Source organism: Hemicordylus capensis, chromosome 8 (assembly GCF_027244095.1).
Source record: "Hemicordylus capensis ecotype Gifberg chromosome 8, rHemCap1.1.pri, whole genome shotgun sequence".
NCBI classification, from domain to species: Eukaryota; Metazoa; Chordata; class Lepidosauria; order Squamata; family Cordylidae; genus Hemicordylus; species Hemicordylus capensis.
Window position 1 is genome coordinate 7,108,234 of NC_069664.1, and position 16,911 is coordinate 7,125,144.

Consider the following 16,911-nt stretch of genomic DNA (forward strand, 5'->3'; position numbering starts at 1 on the left):
ATTGATCGACCTGTCCTCTGTGATGTCTCTCCTATTTGCTCACAGACTCTGGTATTCAGAGATATACTTCCTCTGAACAAGGAGGTTCCATTTAGCTAGTAGTCTCTATTATGAACAAGAACAAACATTTACCTTTTCTACACTTTTTCAGAGTTTTGCAAACCTGTACTGTGTCTCCCTTACCTATGGTCTTCTGTTCTAATCTTAGAAGGCCCCAAATGCTTTAGCCTAAGGGTGACCAACCCTTGAGTGCTGGACTCTAGCAGTTGTTGGACTACATCTCCAGAGAGCCAGCGTGGTGTAGTGGTTAGAGTGCTGGACCAGGAATGGGGAGACCCGAGTTCAAATCCCCATTCAGCCATAATACTAGCTGGGTGACTCTGGGCCAGTCACTTCTCTATCAACCTAACCTACTTCACAGGGTTGTTGTGAAAGAGAAACTTAAGTATGTAGTACACAGCTCTGGGCTCCTTGGAGGAAGAGCGGGATATAAATGTAATAATAATCATCATCATCATCATCTCCCATCACCCTGGCCACAATGAAGCTGGCAGTGATCAGAGTTGTAGTCCAGCTGGGGAGCCTCAGGTTGGTCACTCTTGCTTTCGTCATTCCTCTTAGGAAAGCAGCACTCCAGGCTTTGACCAGACACATTTTTCCTGCTTTGTAGTACCTTTCTAGCTTGCTTGCTTGCTTGCTTGCTTGCTTTATTTATTTGATTTCTATACTGCCCTTCCACAAATGGCTCAAGGCTTCCAATAATGGCTTCCATTAAAATAAAACTAAAATCAATTAACTGTTAAAATCAAAAACTATAAAAACATAAAGCCATTATTAAAACATTTAAAACAGTTTTTAAAACCCTGGAAAACCAGGCCAAACCTTTACAGTTTAAAAACAGTTGAACTAACTGAAGTTTCCTAACTATGTACAAAGGCAGCCCCACGTAGAGCGCATTGCAGTAGTCAAGCCTAGAGGTTACCAGCTGGTGCACCACTGTTTTGAGGTCATCCTCTTCAAGGAATGAGGTCATCCTCTTCAAGGAATCCTCTTCAAGGATGCAGCTGTTGAATCAGCCAAAGCTGATAGAAAGCACTCCTGGCCATAGCCTCCACCTGAGATACCAGGGTGAGGCCTGGGTCCAGGAGTATTCCCAAGCTGCGTACCTGCTACTTCTTGGGGAGTGCAACCCCATCCAGGGCAGGAAGCTCTAATTCATACCTCAAATTCTGAGCACCTACAATGAGCATCTCCGTCTTGCTTGGATTCAGTTTCAATTTGTTATCCCTCATCCAGCCCATTACTGCCTGTAGGCTGGCATTTAGGGAATGAATGCCATTTCCTGATGATGCAGATTAAAAGGAGAAGTAGATTGTGAGTTTATGAAGGTTATGAGGTCACTATGTCTGTTTCTGTGTGTCCCCCTTTAATAACATTTGCATTTACAGTCAAATACAAACCAAATTCACAGCACATGAGAGGGGATCCAGGGTTTGTTGTGGTTGTTGTTGCTGATGATCTGCCATCTTATTTCAAGATGGTGCCCACTCAGTGTATAAGCTTTATAACCTAAGTGCTGATAGATACAAATTCACTGCACATGGGAGGGGCCCAACTTGAGAGTCACCTTGTTAAAAGAAGCAGAAAATATTCCATTAATTCTACTTAGAATAACTAGTTTGGGATGGGGTGACTGGAACTTGAGATCCAAACATCTTTTAAAGATGTGGTTCCCTTCTATTTAGCAGGGGAAGAGCAATTGACCCTATCCAGCCTTAGCACAACATCCCTCTGGTGGCAGTTGCTGGTGTCTACCTTATTATTATTTTTAGATCGTGAGCCCTTAGGACAGGAAAGCATCTTTCTTTTTTCTTCTTCTATGCAAATCACTTTGAGAACTCCGTTGAAAATGAGTATATAAATATATGTTGTGGTAGCAGCCGGATAAATCTGAATCTTGTGCACCTGGGCCAGGGATGAGGCACCGGTGCAGGAAACAAACCCCACTAGAGCTCTGCAGACCAGTCCTCATCAAAGGGAGGGTGTTGAGTTAAGCAGTCCTTGCCAGGCTTATGGGAATGTCGGAGTGAAGGAACCCATGTTGATGTGTGGCTGAGCAACAGAGGGACATACAACAACAAATATTTATATGCCACTTTTCAACAAATGTTTCCAAAGCTGTTTACATAGAGAAAGAAATAAGGGGTCCCTGTCCTCAAAGGTCTCACAATCTAAAAAGAAACATAAGATAGACACCAGCAACAGTCACTGGAGGGATGCTGTGCTGGGGGTGGAGAAGGCCCGTTGCTCTCCTCCTGCTAAATAAAGAGAATTGACACATTTAAAAAGGTGCCTCTTTGCCCAGTTAGCAGGGAACATCGGGCTAGGGTGGTGGGAACAGCCATTTAGCATTTCCTCAGAAGGCCCTCAGACTGGCTGGGTCAGGTGAGACGCCCTCTGTTCCCTCACAGCCCCCACATGTGTTCTCCTGCTTCAGATTCTGTTGTCTTTGAGATCCTCCACATGTCATAAAAGTGGAGGAGGGGAGAAAGCAGGAGAGAGAGAGAAGATGAGTGATGCTGTACTGGCTTCTCTCTGCACAGAAACACCGTGACTAATGCTCCCAGTTGGCAAAAAAAGGCAGTGTAATCAAAACACTTTTTTTTTTTTTAGTCCTTAAAGTTAGTCATTCCAAAAGCAGGAATCCAAACAGGCAGACATGAAGGAGAAACCAAACCACCGGAGCATCCTCTTGTGCAACAGGCGAGGCACTTAGCTAGGAATTCTTCAGCTTGGTCTGGGATGTTGCAGCTTTTAATTTGGGAGAGGAGCAGCATCCGGGGAGTGGAATGGCCAAAGGGTACAGGGGTGGAGGGAAGCTAGTCTGACCTGCAGCTTTTCATTGGTGAGTTGGAAAGGGAGGGAGGATATCTGGACAAGTCCATCACGAAGACGATTCTTCCACTGCAACATCTGCATGGATTAATCAATGAGCCAGATGCAGTGGTCATGTCTTGGCCGAATGGGAGTCTATGGCAAGAGTGGGAAATTGGTTGCCCTGAGGTCTTTCTTCAGCCCACACTGGTAATCTCGCCACCAGCTGCCAAAAGAAGGTTGGCACTGGTGTGCTAAATCTGGGTAGAGCTGTGAGCTAGATGTATGAAGAGGCAGTCATGAGACCACTTCACCACATGCCAGAATTAGACCCAGTGCATGCAACTCTCATTCTCCACTATAAAAGGATTCTCAACCCAACCCCCTAGCTGCAAGAGAGTTTCTTTTTTTCCTTCCTTGTATAGGAAAACGTCTGGTATTGTGGAACTCCAAACACAAAGCCCAACTGTGGAAGGAACACAGCTCAGTGGCAGAGAACGTACCTTGCATGCAGAAGGTGCCAGGTTCAGTCTCTGAACCTAGGCATCTCTGGTCAGTGCTGGTCTATGACATTTTAATAATACAACAACAATAATAGTAATAACTTTGTTAGCTGCCCCGTAACAAATTGTTCTCTGAGCAGCTCACAAACCCCACCCCCACATACAATTAAAACACATACAACAAAACAAAAAATTGCAATGAAATACAAAACACAATACAATACAAAACAAAATATTTAAAAACCTATTTTAAATGGCCTGAGGGAACAGAATGGTCAGAAAAAACCAGAATTTTTGCTATATGAAACAGAATATCAAATGGTATCCCCTCCCTTTTTTCTATTAAAATCACACCCCAAATTCCTTCCTTCCTTTTCAACATTTTTTCCTACTAGAAAGCAAAGGAGAAAAGCAGTGTGGCACCATGGGGCCTTCCTCCTCCTGCAGGCCATCCAATGCCGGTGGGGGTGGATGGGTTGGGGGATGCTGGGTGCACTTTTGCTGTGATTCCACTGAGACCTGGCTTTCAGTTTGCCAGCTGAAGCAGCCCACTTCACCCTGCTTCATGGTAGGGACAGCCCTTTTTCTGGTAGATTGGGTCTCAGGGAGCAGGTCTAGGAAAGATCTTTCCTTGAGATCCTGGATGCCAGCTACTAATAACAGCAAATATTACTGGGCTGGGTGGACTAATGGGCTGATGTAATATAAGGGCACTTCTTACAGCTGGACTACAGCTCCCATCATCCCTAGCCACAGTGGCCAGTAGCCAGGGGTGATGGGAGTTGTAGCTAAACAACAGGTGAGCCTCAGGTTTATAGACATTGACTTCTGAAATGTTACTCTGACAGGAGTTTCCTTTTCTTTTTGGGAACATGATCTTGTCAGTCCATAGCTAGGAACCTAAGAAACTGCCATATACTGAGTCAGACCATTGGTCTGTCTAGCTCAGTATTGTCATCACAGACTGGCAGTGGCTTCTCCAAGGTTGCAGGCAGGGATCTCTCTCAGCCCTATCTTGGAGAAGCCAAGGAGGGAACTTTAAGCCTTCTGCTCTTCCCAGAGCAGCTCCATCCCCTGAGGGGAATATCTTACAGTGCTCACATGTGGTCTCCCATTCAAATGCAACCAGAGTGGACCCTGCTTAGCCAAGGGGACAAGTCATGCTTGCTACCACAAGAGCAGCTCTCCTCTCTAGATCTGCTCTAGATATACAGCAAAGGATTGTTGCCTCTTCCTGCTTCTGATCCTCAAGCTTCTCTCCCTTGTAGAGCTCGAGAGAGAATCCCATTTCATGTTTAAAACATAATTTTTATCAGAGGCTTATGGTGCAATATATACCCTGAGAGAAGGAAATTGATACACTTGCTTTGCGTGATGAACAATAGATTCACAACCTGGTGGTAAGCAAGCAAAAAGAAGTCCAGTGGTATATCCTAAGAAGGGTATCCCCTTGAGACTTCAAAATAGACATCTCCATGCAGTATCTCATGTTCAAAACACCCAAATATTTAGAATATCAGCACAACTGAAGGCTCATCTGCATTGTCACCAAAAGTGTTCCCCAATCTTATTCTATCGATGTTGGAAATTTTGCACATATTTCACAGTCTAAGTATGTGAAAGTAACTTAGAATGTGACAGCAGTGCCCTGTGCAGTGAAGTTCTCATTGATACATGGAATAGCGATGCTGTTGCATAAAATAGTACAACATAAGTGTGTTGTCTGTTGGACCTTAAATATTGATTGGGACTCCGTACACATGCCGGTGATGTAACAGGGTTAGAATCCAGAATATTTATTATTACAGTCACTGACCAGTAGAAGATGTAACAGGGTTATATCAAGCTCCCTGAGAGGGCTCTAAAATCCTCACAGGCCTGCAGCAAAGAGTTGTATATGTTTTCAATGTGTTTATGCTTTTATTGTCCTGACCATTGGACCTTCAGCAGCCAAATTTGCAATGATGCTTTGCATCGAATAAATGGAAACTCCCAAGTCTTCTCAAATAATATTTATAATAATGCAGTATTGCAGGCCAGCACAAATGCTCAAAATGGTGGGGACCAGCTTCATGTCTAAGAGAGAGCTTCAATCTAAGTCTCATTGGTCTTAGTCCAGCACGCCAACCACGACACCGTCCTGGATCTCCTGGTGCTAACTAGAGGTTGGCACAACTTGTAGTGCACCAGACTGAAGGCAACCCAACAGCCATATATATGCCAGCAGCTTGGCAGCCCGCTTGTATTTGTATTCCAAAGCAGGCAGCCAATCACTGGTGGGCTGCATCAAGTTCTTAGTGGATCACATGTTGTGCAGACCTGTAGCAATGTAATGGGGCCATTCACATGGCCAGTAGGGTAGGCGGGGGAGGGGGGAAGGCGGGTCCAACTCACCTTCCCCTCCAATAATCGCAGAAATGCTGCTGGGAGCGTGGACTGCGCTCCCAGACAATCTGCACAGCATAGTGCAGTGCGGATCGCTGGTGTCCAGAATGACGCATCTTGGCTGCCAGATATCTCACAATGCAACGTATGACATGCAAGATCCTGGAGCCCGGGTTAAGGACTTGCTTGAGCCCTGAGCTTGCTTCCCAGGTTTCCCTCCCACCTTGCTTCCACACAACCCAAAATAGAGAGCACACACAGCTCCCCAACCCAGGTAGAACATCATCTTTTATTGTGTGAAAGACCTCTATGTGTGAGCGCTGTAAGATAGTCCCCTCAGGGGATGGGGTTGCTCTGGGAAGAGCATCTGCCTGCTTGCATGCAGAATGGCCCAGGTTCATTCCCTGGCATTTTGCCTGAAACGTTGAAGAGCTGCTGCCAGTCAGTGTTAAAGACAGTACTGAGCTATTTATTATTATTATTATTATTATTAATTATTTATTAATCCCTTGTTTACACAGTCAGACAGGTGTTATTGACTGGTTTGTTTTATCCAAACATCGAGTCCTTCCCAAGGACCTGGGATGGCTGGATTTTATCATCAATACTGTTGGTTATTATAGATATCGTCGCAAAATATAGGCTGTTCCCAGTAAAGCTGCTTTTTGTAATTGGCTGATGGTGATTTCTGTGGCCCCTATGGTGTTGAGGTGCTCTTCAAGGTCTTTTGGAACTGCACCCAGGACGCCAATTACCACTGGGATTATTTGGGTCTTTTTCTGCCACAGCCTTTCAATTTCAATTTGTAGATCTTTGTATTTGGTGATTTTTTCCATTTCTTTTTCTTCTATTCTGCTATCCCCTGGTATTGCTATGTTGATTATTTTAACTTGTTTTTCTTTCTTCTCCACTACAGTTATATCTGGTGTATTGTGTGGCAGATGTTTGTCTGTTTGTAGTCGCAAGTCCCATCATATTTTTACATCTTCATTTTCTTCAACTTTTTCAATTTTATGGTCCCACCAATGTTTGGCTACAGGTAGCTTGTATTTTTTGCAGATGTTCCAGTGTATCATCCCTGCGACCTTGTCATGCCTTTGTTTGTAGTCAGTCTGTGCGATCTTTTTACAACAGCTGATTAGGTGGTCCACTGTTTCATCTGCTTCTTTACAAAGGCGGCACTTGCTGTTTGTTGTGGATTTTTCGACTTTTGATCTTATTTCATTTGTTCTTAGTGCCTGTTCTTGTGCAGCCAGTATTAAACCCTCTGTTTCTTTCTTCAAGCAACCATTCTTAAGCCATTGCCAGGTCTTGGTGATGTCTGATTTTCCACTTATATTGTGCAAATATTGACCATGCAGGGGCTTATTTTTCCATTTTTCTGCTCGGTTCTTTCTTGTAGGCCTGCTTTCTTTCATTGGTGTTGAATAGTTTTGCGTTATTGACCATTTTAAGTGCATCTTCTTCACTGTCCTTGATATATTCTTCAAGGCCTCTTTTCTCCTCCTCTACTGTTTGATGGACTTGCAGCATTCCTCTTCCACCTGAGCTGCGAGGGAGGTATAGCCTATCGACATCACTGTGGGGGTGCAGAGCATGATTGATGGTCATGATTTTCCTGGTCTTACGATCCAGCGTCTCTAGCTCTGCCTGGGTCCAGTCTATTATTCCTGCAGTGTATCTGATAACAGGTATAGCCCAGGTGTTTATGGCTTGTATGGTGTTCCCGCCATTGAGTTTGGACTTGAGGATTTTTCTAACTCTCCTGATGTATTCACTTCCAATTTTTCTTTTAACTTCAGTGTGTGCGATGTTATCAGCCTGGAGAATGCCCAAGTATTTGTAATGTTCTTTCTCTTCCAGGTTCTTGATCTTGCTTCCATTGGGCAGTTCTATTCCTTCTGTTTTTCTTATTTTCCCTCTGTTCATTATTAATGCAGCACACTTGTCTAGTCCAAACTCCATTGCTATATCGCTACTGAATATACGGACAGTGTTTAGCAGTGATTCGATTTCTGACTGGGACTTTCCATACAACTTCAGATAGTCCATGTACAGCAGATGGTTGATTTTACTTGATGTTTTAGATGTTTGGTATCCGAGGCCTGTTTTGTTTAGTATTTGTTTAAGTGGGGTCATGGCAATTACAAACAACAGAGGGGATAGTGAGTCCCCTTGGAAAATGCCTCTTCTAATGCTAACCTGTCCAAGTGTCTCGCCATTGATTGTTAACTGTGTACTCCACATGCTCATTGCTTTTTTATAAATATCTGAATGTTTTTGCTGACACCAGTTGTTTCTAAACATTTTAGTATCCATGTATGAGGCAATGAATCAAAGGCTTTCTTGTAGTCAATCCATGCAACACTTAGATTGGTTTTTCTTCTCTTGCAGTTTTCTAAAATCATTTTGTCAATCAGCAGCTGGTCTTTTGTGCCTCTGGTGTTTGGGCAATTTCCTTTCTGTTCAACTGGAAGCTGTTTGTTAGTTAATAAGTGTTGCATGACTTCATCCGCTATTATTCCAGTTAATAATTTGAACATGGTTGGCAGGCAGGTGATCGGTCTATAATTACTTGGGACTGCACCTTTTGCTGGGTCTTTCATGATGAGATGAGTTTTCCCAGTTGTTAGCCATTGTTCAACATCACCGCCTTGCAAAATGTGATTGAACTGTTTTGATAGTTGTTTATGAAGGCTTGTTAGGTGTTTAAGCCAAAAGCCATGCAGTTCATCATCGTCTGGAGCAGACCAATTTTTAATTTTCTTTGCTCTTTCACTTATTAATTCTGGTGTTATTATTAGATCTTGCATTTGTTGGTTACATTTTTTGACCTCTTTCATCCAGCCTGCTTTTTTATTATAATCTATTGGATTGTCCCATAATTTCCCCCAGAATTGCACTGTTTCTTCTTTATTTGGTGTTTCTACGTTTCTTGCAGTTTCTCCTTCTATACTTTGGTAGAAACGTCTCTGATTCGACTGGAATTGGAGATTCTGCCTGTATTGTGTAATTCTGGCTTCATATCTGCTAATCTTCTTTGACACTGCTGTTATTTGCTGCTTTATTATTTCCAGGACTTCTCTAATTTTCCTTGAATCTAGGTGGTATTTTTGGATCAGATACTGTTTGGTGTTTTCATTCTTCAGCTTCTTGTCTTTCATATCTTTCAATTTACTAGCATCTGATCTAAGCCTGGAGATTTTATTTTCTAATCTAATCTTCCATTTAGGTGATGTACTATTTTCTTTTTTTACAGGTCCACTGATCTTATATCCGAGCTCTTGTGTTGTTATTGTTGCTGCACTGTACATTAGTTGGTTTGTTTCTTGCAAATTCTTGGTTGTTATTTCTGCAAGTGCAGCATTGACATCTTTTAATGCCTGAGCAAGTTGTTTTTTGGCAACTGTTTTTAGAGCTGGAAGTCGAACTCTGGTGGTTGTTTGGTTCATGTGCTCAGTTATTTTTTGCTTTAGTTCTTGTTGCTTTTCTGTTAAATGGCATTTGGGTTTTTGAGGTGAAGGCAAAGGGGCGGTTGCCTGGTTTTGATTTTGAAACAGTTCAGCAACAGTGGCATCCTCGATTTCCAACACCTCCCCCACCTGCGCCTGAGCAACTGCTTCAGTTGGTGGTAATTCTTCTTCCATGTCTTGAGCCTGTGTTGCTCTTTGCAGTTCTTCCAGCTCAACTCCTGTGAATACTTTATTTCTTATTATGAATCTTCTCTGGTCTGCTAGCCTTTGTTCTGTTATTTCTGTATCTGGATGCTTCTCTTTCCAAATTTGGTACATTCTTTTTAAATAACCTCTTCTAGTTGCACTAGACTTGTAATAGCAGATCATTATTTCCTTGTTGGCATTTTTCGTATATTTTTTTCGGTTAAGCGACGTTTCTTCCAGTAACTTTGCTGTCTCCAGCCCTGGTTGCTCAACTGAAGATCCTGAGTCCTGTTGCCCACTTGCCACCAGATATCCAGGGACTCCAGCACCTGGCGCGGTCCTTGTTGACCCGGGCGACGACCGATCTGGTATAGATTTATTAAAGTTACGTCTCACCATATTGTTGATGGGAGAGGCACTCTTTGTCTGGCTCCTGTGGTGAGACCTGTCCAGTATGGTTGGACCTCTGGCATAGCTCTCACCTTCCTCAGAGCACACAAGCCCCACAACCACGCCAAGGTAGTGCCTCACTGGGGGTTGTTGTTATTTTTTATTATTATTATTATTATTATTATTATTATTATTATTATTATTATTTTATTACATTTTATCTCCCGCTCTTCCTCCAAGGAGCCCAGAGTGGTGTAGCCCAGAGAGGTTTCTCTTCACAACAACCCTGTGAAGTAGGTTAGGCTGAGAGAGAAGTGGCTGGCCCAGAGTCACCCAGCAAGTCTCATGACTGAATGGGGATTTGAATGCGGGTCTTCCGGTCCTAGTCCAACACTCTAACTAGCGTGGTGTAGTGGTTAGAGTGCTGGACTAGGACTGGGGAGATCCGAGTTCAAATCCCCATTCAGCCATAATACTAGCTGGGTAACTCTGGGCCAGTCACTTATCGCTCAGCCTAGCGTACTTCACAGGGTTGTTGTGAAAGAGAAACTTAAGTATGTAGTACACCGCTCTGGGCTCCTTGGAGGAAGAGCGGGATATAAATGTATTAATAATAATAATAATAACAACAACAACAACAACAACAACCACCCTGTAGGAGAGGAGACGAGAGCTGGTCTTGTGTTGGCAATCATGACTTGTCCCCATAGCTAAGCAGGGTTTGCCCTGGTTGCCTTTGAATGGGAGATTTGATGTGTGAGCACTGTAAAATATCCCCCTCAGGGGATGAAGGCGCTCTGGGAAGAGCAGACGGTTTCAAGTTCCCTCCCTGGCAGCCTCTCCAAGATAGGGCTGAGAGAGATTCCTGTCTGCAACCTTAGAGAAGCCGCTGCCAGTCTGTGAAGACAATACTGAGCTAGATAGACCAATGGTCTGACTCAGTATATAGCAGTTTCCTATGTTTCCTATGTTTCCCTGGCTTAGATGAGCTAGATGGACCAATAGTCTTCTTAGGTTCCATTGAGAGCCAGTGTGGTGGAGTGGTTCGTGTGCTGGACGAGACGAGAGGGGAATCTGGTGACCATTGAAGAACAAACCATCTCCACAGAAAAGGGAGCCTCACTGCCTCCACCTAGGGCTGGGGTGCATAGGAATAAGGAGTGTGCCCAGCCTGTGGCCATCTGCTTATTTCTATAAGATTCTTCTTAGTGTCATAAGAGTTCAGTTTCTCCTTTTGTTGGTTTTGCTTTGCTGTGCTGAGTTTAGCAGGGATAATAGCGTTAACCGTTTCTAATGCAGCAATCAAATGTTGGTGTTTCCGTGCCAGATGCTTATTGGATGGATGTGTTAAAGTGGCCACTGATACAGCTGACATCGCTTGGCATCTCTACAAATTAGGCTCTAGATGTCACTAGCTGGTTACCCGCTGAAAATATCTATAGAGCAGAGACCAAATCGTAACACCCTGGAGCTTCTTTTTCTTTTCTTTAAACATGTAGTTTATTTGATTTTTAGGTTTTATTATAAAGAGAAACAATTCACATCCATGTCCCCATCTGTCCCCCACCCCACCCCCCACTCCCAGCCCAAGGATTTTACAGTATGGCATAAATGCTTTATTGTTTTTAATTGATTTTAATATTTTTATGGGATTTTATTGCATTTTAACTTTTGTAAACCGCCTTGGGACGAGTTTTATGAAAACTCATATATAAATTAAACAATAAAGAAAAGAAAAGAAAAACTGACTCAGAACACAAGATATGTCGCTTATACTTCTCCAGTGTTGACAACTCATTTGTATAACGTAAATAAGAAAAAAAAAAGAGATTATCTAAGAATTTCCTCTTTTTTTTAGACTCTCTGCCAGAGTGCAACAAGTCTGCTAGTTTCTGTGTGATATCCTAATCCTTGCCCTTGTGTTAATCCACTGAGTCAGAGGAGGCGCCTGAGCCCTGAAGATTGTTCTAGTTCTGAACCACACTAGATTTTGCCGCAAGGGAGCAGGGTGATAAGATCTTTATAACAAAATGCCACCTCCATCCAGCTACCATTAAGCAGTATCAAGCAGGGGTTCAGTGGGATGTCTTAGACATTTCTTTCTTACCAGGTATCTGCTTCCAAAATGCAAAACATGTAAAGAAGAGAGAGAGAGCTTGATTTCTTTGCCACACTCCCCCCCCAATGAAGTTTGTATCCCCCTAATTAATAAGCTGATCCGTCAGCATCTGTAAGTGTTTTAGGACGATAGATGAAAGCATATGGAAGTTCAATCCTAATATACAGATATTTTTTCATCTTTCTCTGTGTATTGATGAGTGACAGTCCAGTGCTGACCGTACTGTGGAGCCTCCGCATGCATTTCTGACCTCAGAGGCAGCCTTACCATGAGATGTATTATCAGCTTCCTCAAATAGTGGATTTTGAGCCCCATCAAGATGGCAATCCTATGTATGCTTATTTGGGAGTAAGCTGCATTTAATACAGCAGGACTTCTGAGTAAGTGCATAAGATAGGGCTACATGAGCAGTGGAGTGGGAGATAGACAGTTGACCACCAGCAACCTCCATTCTCCAGCAACCTCCATCCAAATCAATTCATTTCACTGAGGCCTGTGCAAGAGAACTTCCCAATGAATTACATCCAGTGTTAATTAGTTGGGGTGAGGTGTGGCAGGGAAGCAACTGTTGAGCACATATTCTGCATACAGAAAGTCTCTGGAATGTCCAGGTGGGGCTGGGACTGCGAAGGAATCCCTGTCTGAAACTCTGGCGAGGCAAGAGTCATTGCTAGTCCATGGACCAGGGCTGCACAGTGTTGTCCTCCAGCTCTTTTTGGACTACACCTCCTGTAGCGGATTAAAGCCTTTGTCTCAGAGCAAGCTCACGTGAGGGAAAGAAATACTGAATCATCCCTGCTGAGCTGCATGACTAGGCTTCTCCTAATACTCTTCTGTATTTTTGGTAGGTTCAAAAATGGCTGCCACCACCACCCCTCGTTATTACAGAGCTTGACCCTCCCTGGGCTTGGGGTGGAATACCAGGGAAAACTCTCTTTATTTTGCTACTAGACAAGTACAGAAATCTTCCACATGCAAGCCTACATGCGGTGAGAAAACTGATAGCTGCTGAACACTTGAGGAGACATGTCTGCACCAGAGAAATCCCCCTTTAGCCCCGCCATCCCAAGTTAAAAAACCAACTCAGAAAGTCTTGTAAAAGTAAAGAACAAAAAAAACCAGTTTTATTTCAGTACTACAGACTGCTTCCATCTGAGGCTTACTCAGCTTTTAGTTACAGATAAAAATACTCAGTAGGTTACAAGAATATTTCAAAAGCACCCTGAATGATGTTGGGGTGGCACACTTTAAAAATCTTGGCTATCCAGTTGCAAAGAACATGTGTGTAGGAAAATACAAAAGCACACTTACATTCTTACAGAGTCTTGCTACGCCCTAGGTGTATGGAACGTAGGCTAGTGTTTCTATTTTGATTATGTTGTAGGTAAACTATAATAGAACAGTATCAGGAATATGCAAAACTCACACACAAAAGGAATATAACTTCTAACACAAAGTCTGACTAAACAAACCTTTCCCTAGACTAAACTTCCCGAAGCCAAAGCCCAGGCTTCCTTTTCTTGAACTCACCAAACCCCAGAGGAGTTTTCAAGCTTCCTGCCTTCCTATCTTTCAAGGATCTGCAGAATCATTTTTCTGCAGCCATCCTTCCTGGCCACATGTCCTTCTCTAACAAAGAACTGCCTTCTTCCTCCCAACGGCTCTCTAGGTCCCACCCACTAAGTGTGCTGATTGGCTGACTGGTCCTTGGAGTTCACCAGTTTGTCAGTCAAGACAGGGCTCACTTCTGGTTAGCTTCTTAGAGTGGGTGGCTGATCACTACACCTCCCATCAGCCCTGACTGTTGGCCACTGTGTCTGGGGATGATGGGAGCTGTAGTCCAACGTCAGCTGGAGGGCCAAGTTGTGCACCCCTGCTGTAGACAATACTGAACTCAGCAGAATATGTTCAAATAAATGTTCAAAGCCCTTTGCGTTTTTCACCACAGGCACCAAAACCTTTTGGGCCAACCCTGTCTGATCCATACACCATACAGAAGTACACCTGCAAAATTGCAAGTTCCAAGAAATCAGTGGTGGCCAGTGTTCCCTCTAACAGGGATTCCCAGATGTAATTGACTAGAACTCCCAGAATCCCCAGCTGCAGTAGCCTTTGCTTGAGGATTCTGGGAGTTGTAGTCAACAACATCTGGGAATCCCTGTTAGAGGGAACACTGGTGGTGGCCAGCTGTTTTGGGCAAGTGCACCACATCAAGTCCAAAGAATGAGATAATTCCACTGTAATGAGCATTACAGAGTAGCTTTGTCTATAGTTTGCTGAACTATGAAGCAGGTAGCAAGCAGCACCACACAACTGAGAGAAGGCTGAAGTGTAGGCCTGGAGTGCCAAAACTCCTGACGCTGGAGACCCTTCTGGCACCAGTGCAAGTGGCCCACCCATACAATAAAAGGCAGAAGTCCAACAGGTGCAGGAGACCAGGTAGTAGTAGTAACAACATTTTGGGGGGTACATGACCAGGGAAGAGAAGAAGAAGGAAAGAGAAGACCAAGTTATTAATTCTGGTAGTATAAATGGCAACATATTTTGAGCAATTAGCTCTCATCAGGGATGTATCTTACAAATGCATAAGAAATTATTATTAACCACACACACACACGAAATGAGTTTTTCTTCAAGCAGAAACACATACAATGAATGCTTCCAATGGTAAAGTGTAAAATAACAAGTACAAATGATTTTACAAAGAAAACATTGTGTCCTCAAAACAAAACTAAAATGTAGAGGATCAAACTGCATCCCCCCAAAAGAAAAATTAAAAAATATATATTAAAAACTTCACTAAAGAACCATATACGCCACACACATATATAAAATAAAATAATCAAAGTGCTAAAAGTCAAACTAGTGTGAACAAATATTTAACTCCTATCATTCTATGTGAAGACTTTGTTCAGAAGGAAAAGCTTATCAACATATCAAGCATCACAAAAACACACTCTTAACAAAGGTGATTGATAAGCTGTGCATTACATGCATCTCAAATTGGGACGGCCAATCCTGGAACCCAACGCAGAGCCACATGAGCTTGTGAGTCTATCTGTATTCTGTACTACTTGACACTGAAAACGGTCATGTTTAAATATGACAGTTAAACATGACCGTTTTCAGTGTTAAGTAGTACAGATAGACTCACAAGCTCATGTGGCTCTGCGGTGACTCATATCTCCCCCCCAAGGGATCCTGGGGGATCTACAAACTACAATTAGGAACATAGGAAACTGCCATATTCTGAGTCAGACCCTTGGTCCATCTAGCTCAGTATTGTCTTCACAGACTGGCAGCGGCTTCTCCAAGGTTGCAGGCAAGAATCTCTCTCAGCCCTGTCTTGGAGATGCTGCCAGGGAGGGAACTTGAATTGTTTGTGAGCATTCTGAGGCTTGTCCATTAGTGCAGGGGTGGCCAAGCTGAGGCTCTGCAGCTGTTGCTGGACTACAACTTCCATCATCTCCAGCCATAACTGCAGCTGGGGATGATGGGAGTTGTAGTCCAACAGCAGCTGTAGAGCCTCAGCTTGGCCACCCCTGCATTAGTGATCCCTGGCCACCCTTACAAATTGTGGAGAGAGGGATTTCTGGCTGTTGAAAGTGATTTCAGTCTTGAAAGACTATAGATTCAGCCTGTGTTCTTCAGTCATGTTCTTGGCAATAAGTCTCCTTGACTTCTGTGAGATTCTGCCAGGGTCTGAGGATTTGCAATCTAATGGGGAAGTGCTGCCAGCTTTACTCAATTTGTCCACCCTGGCTACAAGCCCACGCTTAACTGATTAAGGGAAAGCAAAGGATTTGTCTTGACATGTGCTGGGTCCTGGGTAAAAGCTGGGTTGGCTTCCTCAGGGGCAGCCTCTCCTAATAAATAAATCAAGCCTGAAATGGGAAGGTGTCTTCAAAATTAACTGTGAAGAGACAACAAGCCTTTGTGCACCATCGGAACAGTAGCTGCTCACTCTTCTGCTGGAAAGGTATGCAGAAGTGTGGAAAGAAAGTCACCAGCAACTGAAAGGCTTGCCACAAAAGAGCAGATGTGGTTGATTTTAGGCAAGGCTTTATGACACATCTGTTCACCCAGTCTTTTAATTAGATTTACTGTTTTAATACTTTTAACCTTGTTTTAAATTGCTTTAATGTTTAAATTTTGTCTTTATTGTAAACTGCCCAGAGATGCAAGTTTTAAGAGGTATATAAATTTGATAAATAAATAAGGCTCTGCCTATGCAGATAACACACAGCTTGCTAATGAAGGCAGTAGAGATTATCTAGGTGCAGAAGGCTTTGTCTGGATGGATGATTTGGGATGATGATGATTATTTATTATTTATTTATTCGATTTCTATACCGCCCTTCCAAAAATGGCTCAGGGCGGTTTACAAAGAGAGATAACAAACAAATAAGATGGCTCCCTGTCCCCATAGGGCTCACATTCTAAAAAGAAACATAAGACACACACCAGCAACAGTCACTGGAAGTACTATGCTGGGGGTGGAAAGGGCCAGTTACTCTCCCCCTGCTAAATAAAGAGAATCACCATGGTAAAAGGTGCCTCTTTGCCCAGTTAGCACTTCCCAGGTGACTTGGCCAATAGGACATAGCAGAGAAAACTATTCTTGAGCATATCCTTCAATCAAATGCCTGTGAGTTTATCTGGTTTAATATAGGAAGGATAGTTGACACTTAAGAGTAGAAGAGGAGGTCCGCTGGATCAGAGCAAAGGTCCATCTAGGCCAGCATCCCGTTTCCAGCAGTGGCCAGTTAGATGCATCTGGATTCATAAGACATAAACGCGATAGTTCTTTCCTGTTGTTCTTTCCTGTTGTTACTTCAGAACATAGAGGTTACCTATAGCTCCCATGGCAAATGGTCAATGAGAGCCATCTTCCACTAAACTAAATCCTCTACTATCATACTCTAAAATATCTACAACTAGCATATTACAACTACAAAGGTTTATATACTGCTTTTCAGCA

At 43.2% G+C, this 16,911-nt stretch overlaps 2 protein-coding genes across 14 annotated transcripts in view; both read left to right on the top strand.

The window, feature by feature from the left end:
* The window catches only part of PEBP4 (phosphatidylethanolamine binding protein 4), a 404,209-nt gene extending 392,650 nt beyond the window's left edge, over window positions 1-11,559 (top strand). For 11 of the 13 annotated variants that reach the window (XR_008311022.1, XR_008311023.1, XR_008311020.1 and 8 more), the window contains one exon: window positions 11,111-11,559. The gene's annotated coding sequence lies outside the window, so the exon portion shown is untranslated. The remainder of the gene's footprint in view (window positions 1-11,110) is intronic. The other 2 variants (XR_008311019.1, XM_053269483.1) reach the window with 1 other exon arrangement.
* Window positions 11,560-15,849: 4,290 nt separating this feature from the next.
* Window positions 15,850-16,911, top strand: part of BIN3 (bridging integrator 3) — a 127,460-nt gene continuing 126,398 nt past the window's right edge. The window contains exon 1 of the mRNA XM_053269480.1: window positions 15,850-15,909. The gene's annotated coding sequence lies outside the window, so the exon portion shown is untranslated. The remainder of the gene's footprint in view (window positions 15,910-16,911) is intronic.